The following is a 6,479-nucleotide window of genomic DNA, read 5'->3' as shown; positions in this document are numbered from 1 at the left end:
CAAAAAGTGCCCCCCCCAACATACCGCATCACCACATCTGTAGGCGGAAGCTTGCTTAATCCTGTCCTTCCACTGTTAGAGGGATTTGCCACAAAAGGGTGCTCATTTCCCCTCCCATAGTTTTCCAGAGGGGAACCAGATTCAGGCAGATGAGACGAGACCACCAACCTAGAATGGCAGCAGAAGTGGAAAATTCCTGCCCGTGTCCCAGGGCAAACGGCTTTCCTCTGTCCGCCTATACCCCCATTTTTTTCCATCAGACTTACTCTGCAGCCACTTTGTTACAAGTAACGATGGGGAATTGCCATGTTCGCCACATCCCAGCCACCAGAGTGGCCTGGGGTGCACACAAGGATGCACACAGCCTTGCTCAGAAGGGGAAGGAAAGTTCTTCCAAAGCTTCTCAGAGCATGGGTGCCTCATCTCCCACTTGCAACAGGGCAGCTGTGGCACGAGGAGCTACAGCATTTGCTCTGTAACAGGGAGGTTACAATGGGTGCTCCGCAGGTCGTCAGACTGGTTATATTTGGCTGCACAGATGAAGAAGAGAAAGAAGTCAAGTTATCAAACATGTTGCACAATGTTATTTCACCGAGTCTCCATTTGCTCGAGAAAGCCCACGGTTCATCCTGTTTCTCGAAAAACACTTCTTGTTCCACGGGGAAGGGTTTTCCCCGGGTCAGTTAGTGAGCCACGGCCTCCTGGAGTGACGGCCTTCCTTCCGGTGAGGGCAGAGCACTGCACTTACACCCCGTCCCAGCCTGCAGCGGAGCCATTTCGGCTGCGTTGCTGCCACGCTGATGAACTCGTTTCGCATCTCCAACAGCTCACACCGCTCGGGTAAGGCTGTGAGAACTTCCACAGTGGTTCCTGCAGCACCTTTCCCTCAGGGGTACCAGAAATACACTGTGAAACACAGCGACTGTAACTCATCTATTGTCTGGCAACTAGTGATGTAGGGAAGCCCCGTGGCAGAGAGGCACCTGCTGTTTTAACTGTGTTTGACCTGCAGTGAGGCACTGCGGGGAAAAATTACTTTATTTTCTTCTAGACCTGCTGCATACCGCTCTCACCAGTTGGTTCCTAGTTCCTGTTCCTTGAAAACCGCCGAGTTACCGTCACTTCATAGTGAATCGTCGCTTGGTAGCCCACTTCCCTGCGCTACTCACACCTCCATCACCGAGCAGTGCCGTCACCCCCGCTGCCCGTCCAGCCCCCTTCCCTGCAGGCCATTCGTTCCCCACCACGGGGCCCTGTCTCGGGGGCTGTTAACCAACCTTCTCCGGAGGGATGGTAATTAAAAGCCGCCGCCGAGGTAGCGCCCCGACGGCTGCTCTGCCGCAGCGCCCGCGCGGTTGCAGCGCCCCCTGGCGCCCGGTGCCTCCCTCAGCCCCGCCGCTGCCGGGTGCGCATGGCCCGGCTGGGCCCCGCCACGGAGCTGCCCGTTAGCACCGCTGCCCCCGAGGAGCGGCGGGAGGGGCGCGGCGAGGGGAGCGGGCGGCGGGGTGCCTGCAGGTGTACTCGGGGTGCCTGCAGGGGTACTCGGTGTGCCTGCAGGTGTACTCGGGGTGCCTGCAGGTGTACTCGGTGTGCCTGCAGGGGTACTCGGGGTGCCTGCAGGGGTACTCGGGGTGCCTGCAGGGGTACTCGGTGTGCCTGCAGGGGTACTCGGGGTGCCTGCAGGTGTACGCGGGGTGCCTGCAGGGGTACTCGGGGTGCCTGCAGGGGTACTCGGGGTGCCTGCAGGTGTACGCGGGGTGCCTGCAGGGGTACTCGGGGTGCCTGCAGGGGTACTCGGGGTGCCTGCAGGTGTACTCGGGGTGCCTGCAGGGGTACTCGGGGTGCCTGAGGGTGTACGTGGGGTGCCTGCAGGTGTACTCGGGGTGCCTGCAGGGGTACTCGGTGTGCTTGCAGGTGTACTCGGTGTGCCTGCAGGGGTACTCAGGGTGCCTGCAGGCGTACGCGGGGTGCCTGCAGGTGTGTTTGGTGTGCCTGCAGGTGTGTTCGGGGTGCCTGCAGGTGTACTCGGGGTGCCTGCAGGTGTACGTGGTGTGCCTGGAGGGCTTCCTGCTCGGCACGGTGCGGTACGGCCAGCTCCACCAGTGGGACGCGCAGGTGAGGCCGGCCCGGGGATGTCAGGGCGAGGGGCACCCAGGAAAGCCTCGGCGGGGCAGCCTGAGGGGGGCCGGAGGTCCCTGCAGCATGCCGGGCCCCGTGAGGGCTGCCGGGCAGGAGGCATTCTCCTGGCCCTCGCCCTTTCGGTATGGGATGAGGACAGTGAGTTGTTTCTGCTCAAATGTGTGTTATTAAGGTCTTTCTGCATGCTGATCTCGCAGGGAGGATGTGCCTGGTCCCCCCAGTGCCGGGCTGTCGAAAGGCAGAGCTTCTGCTTGTGTGGCACCCGTGTTTGCAGGGTGAAATCCAGCAACAAATGAGAGGCAAATCCAAAGAAAGCCAAAAGATGTGACAGAAGGGTATGGTAAGCTGGCTTAGTGGAATGCACTGGCCAAGCTGTGGGCTCCAAATGCCTCTTCTCCTTGGGCTCTGGGAGAGAGGTGGAACTGCACCCCAATAAGAGGTCTTTAATCATAGAATCATAGAATCATAGAATAGTTAGGGTTGGAAAGGACCTCAAGATCATCCAGTTCCAACCCCCCTGCCATGGACTGGGACACCTCTCACTAAACCATCCAACACAAGGCTTCATCCAACCTGGCCTTGAACACCGCCAGGGATGGAGCACTCACAACCTCCCTGGGCAACCCATTCCAGTGCCTCACCACCCTGACAGGAAAGAATTTCCTCCTTATATCCAATCTAAACTTCCCATGTTTAAGTTTTAACCTGTTACCCCTTGTCCTGTCACTACAGTGCCTGACGAAGAGTCCCTCCCCAGCATCCCTATAGGCCCCCTTCAGATACTGGAAGGCTGCTATGAGGTCCCCACGCAGCCTTCTCTTCTCCAGGCTGAACAGCCCCAACTTCCTCAGCCTGTCTTCATACGGGAGGTGCTCCAGTCCCCTGATCATCCTCGTGGCCCTCTTCTGGACTTGTTCCAGCAGTTCCATGTCCTTTTAATCCTGTGAACAAGTCTTAGAAGTGTGTAGAGGTCAGTCCATGCAAGCTGCACAGTCAATGCAGGGTGTTTTGGACAAGGCAGGAGTTAACTGAGTGTTGGATCCTTTGGCCTGAATTGCCTAAGTGAATACCTCAGGAGTGACCCTTTCCCTGAAGGCAATTACAAAACAGCTGGAACACAGGCCTGGAGTATCCAAAGGAACAGTAGGCGTTAGGAAATAATGTGGAGTATTTCAGGGTGAACCTGCCTGTTTATCTCTGCTTTTGTTTTGTTTCTTGTTGAGTTGCCTCTGTCCCTTTCCCCTCTATCCTCTGTTTCATTTTTTTTTAGGATGATAAAAGGGAGCATGTGATTTGAGCTTTTTCATGGAAGCAGAATGGCTGCCAGCCTTCTGTTTGCTAGCCTGAGCTCTCTGGCCTTGGCCAGTCCTTGGCTCCACGCAAGATCTCTCCCAGCTCTTCTGCCAGTGTGGGTCGTCCTTGCTGAGCAGCCTTATTTTACCTTGACAACCCTATTTTAGGCCCCTGTTTGATGAACACTTCTCATGGTAGTGGGTTACGTAGGTGCTCCTCTTGTCAGCCTCCTCTCTGTGCTCCCAGTCGCAATGATAGAACTACTGCGGAGCAGTTCTTGCAGCCAGCCAGGTAACTCCAGATGGAGATGGATCCATCTCTCCCAACTCTGTGTGACGGAACAAGCAGTTGGAGCAGCACAGCTAGAAAACAGCTGAGTCAGCAGCAGGGCTGCCACAGGAAGCTGTGTTTGCTGAGGTGTGCTTTTGTACCCCAAGCTCTGCAATTCTTTTCCTTGTGGGAGCTCTCCCTGTAATATTTTGCTTTGGTTAATGGAGCATTTTGGATAACATATCTGAGCTAATAAACCAGCTTATGTATTTGTATGCTTTTTCTTCAAGGCTTACGGTTTCTTGCTCAAGAGTTTAACTTCATTAACACGCTCAGCAAAATCTTCTCCTTCCCTGCATGCTGTGTTACTAACAGTTTGCCCCTTGCTGGGTTTTACAACTTGTTAGGTGATTTTTATTTTTAATTGCTTCATTCCTGCTGTTGGTAACTGCCATATTCAGTCTTGAAGCTTACAGCTACACTGCTGTCCCTTAATTGCCTTCCCTATCCTTATGTGAGATGCTTGTCTGTAATCATTGCATTCTGTTCTGCTTATTTTGCTTTAAATATTTTGTTAAGGTAGAGAAATGCACACATAAAGAAATCTTAAACTCCAGGATATAGTAATTTAACCCTCCTGATCAGTGTGTCCCACACATGCAGCAGTTCTGTGATGGATAAGAATTAGGAATAAGCTTCCCCTGTGGACAGATTCCTACATAACTGTACTTGACAATAATTTCTTAACACTGCTCTGGACTAATTGTGTTTCTGATCTCCTTCAAGGTGGTGCTATTCCACCTCTACAAGCTCCTCTCCTAACTTGTGATACAAAATCAGGACATGGAATTTTTGTTGTGATGCTGTGCTTTATCTGACCCTTTTCTCTTGCTGCTCCCTGTCAGTTTATATTCTGAGAGAGCTTCTGTTGCTTGACACTTCCAAACTCAGCTCCTTTCTGTCTCCCAGAGTGGTTGCTTCCTACAAAAGGACTGTCTGAAGGGAACAACTGTTCAGAGGCAGTGTGGTGTGATGGAGCATGTGAGGTTTCAGATACACTGTTGAACGAGGAGGTGCAGGTATACTAACTCTGTGCAGCATCTTACTTCTATGTGCCTTATTTCCAAATGGGATTCTCAGCTTTAAGCTGAGCACCTAAAGCAAATAGTGTAGAGGGAAGTGTGAACAATCAAGAATGATATCCTAAAAGACATCTTGCTTAGGAAGAGTTGCTTAGACAGGGCTGGCAGAAAAGCCGGGGAGAGCAGTGCAACTTTAGCCCTTCTGTGGGGACAGGCACTTGACTGTGGATGCCAGAAGGTGCCTGTCTTGATCTAACACTTTCTGTTGGCTGTAAGAGGGTTCAGAGGTGGCTCTACCTTCTCCCCTCCTTTTAGGACCTAGAACATTTGATTGTAGGAAATCCAGTTTCCATTCCTTCTTCTGTCTTGAGCATTTAGGTACTAAGCATTAGCAACAGGAAGAAGAGCTGAAGGATCAGTCTCCCTTTGCTAGGGATGATCACCATAAATGTTGGGCAGCATTCCTTATTGTTTGCACTTGCTGAACTAAGGCTTTTGTAGCCATTCTCTACAAATAGCTGTGAGCAGCTTCAGCAGGAGTGTCAATGGCAAATGGATGTGCTGTGCTTGCAGCTGTATTCTCTGGCTTTAGTTCTGCGGGGACTGCACACTGACCAGAGCACCCCTAGTAATGCTGTGGGTCTTTATTCTGTTTATGGAGAGGTAAGGCTCTCTTGCAAGAATATACAAGTGACAAACTTCTAGAGTGGGTCTGGAGTTTACCTGGACAGTGCTTTGTGCACTAAAAATGTTACTGCATGCCCTCAAAATTGAGCAGCTGCTGAAGACACAGGCTCTCCCTGGTTTCTGCCTTTGAAGTGATTTTTGCATGTGGCTCTTCAGTTTGGCAGCTGCTCTCTAAACAAATGTCATAATAATGGATCTACGTTCTGTTGTAGGACTGAAAGGAACAGATTATTTCTTGCATATTTTTTGAGCATTCTCTGCTGTATTTCAAGGCAGGGAGTACATAGGATGTATCCTTTGTAGGGTTAGGAGTGAAATGCAACACCGATGGCTCTGGATAGCTGCCTGGTCAGGTAGGTCCAGCCAAGAGAAAATGGCAGTGCTCAGGGTACCCTGGCTTGGGGCTGAGATATGTGTTTTCTGTGGGGTGGCTTTAGGTTGCAGAAAGAAACCCGAAGCCTTGAAGGGGGAAAAAGTGGGAAGGTCAGCAGCAGGTTTTGGGTAGGGGATCCATCTCTTATGGTGGCTTTCACGTGGCAGGGCAGCAGGCCCCTGACACCACCAGGTACAGTGTTGATGACTTGCATTTATAATGTAGATTGAGTTTGTGAAGACAAATACTGTCCAGTTTCATTCTGCTAGAATGAAATTCCGTGCTGGTGGCTGATAGTCTGGTGGTCTTTCAGCACTATACACAAATACACACTTTGTTTATGGGTAGTTTTCTTTAATCGGTTAGAGAAGTTTCTCTTCTCTGTAGCCCAAATCCTGGGGATACACAACTGTGGTTCAGGAAACTGAGCAAGCAGCTGTCACTGAGATAAATTCATTTTAGTTTATTTTGCTCTAAGTAGGCCAGAGTCTTAGCTTGTGCAAACAGATGATAACAGATGGTACCACTCTTGTGTAGGTGAGGCATGGCCTGAACACAGAGGGGAGAGAAAGGACCTCCTTGTTGTCAGTGTGGCTCTGCCTTTCTGACTTCTGGCAGGTTTTTTTTGCTGCATC

The 6,479-nt window shown here is 51.6% G+C and overlaps 1 protein-coding gene across 1 annotated transcript in view; it reads left to right on the top strand.

Moving 5' to 3' along the window:
• Positions 1-712: 712 nt before the first annotated feature.
• SNX31 (sorting nexin 31) overlaps positions 713-6,479 on the top strand; it is a 30,382-nt gene continuing 24,615 nt past the window's right edge. The window contains exon 1 of the mRNA XM_065668705.1: positions 713-840. The gene's annotated coding sequence lies outside the window, so the exon portion shown is untranslated. The remainder of the gene's footprint in view (positions 841-6,479) is intronic.

This window comes from Lathamus discolor, chromosome 2 (genome assembly GCF_037157495.1).
Source record: "Lathamus discolor isolate bLatDis1 chromosome 2, bLatDis1.hap1, whole genome shotgun sequence".
In the NCBI taxonomy this organism is placed as follows: Eukaryota; Metazoa; Chordata; class Aves; order Psittaciformes; family Psittacidae; genus Lathamus; species Lathamus discolor.
The sequence above is the reverse complement of the archived record's forward strand: the minus strand, read 5'-3'. Positions and strand labels throughout refer to the sequence as shown.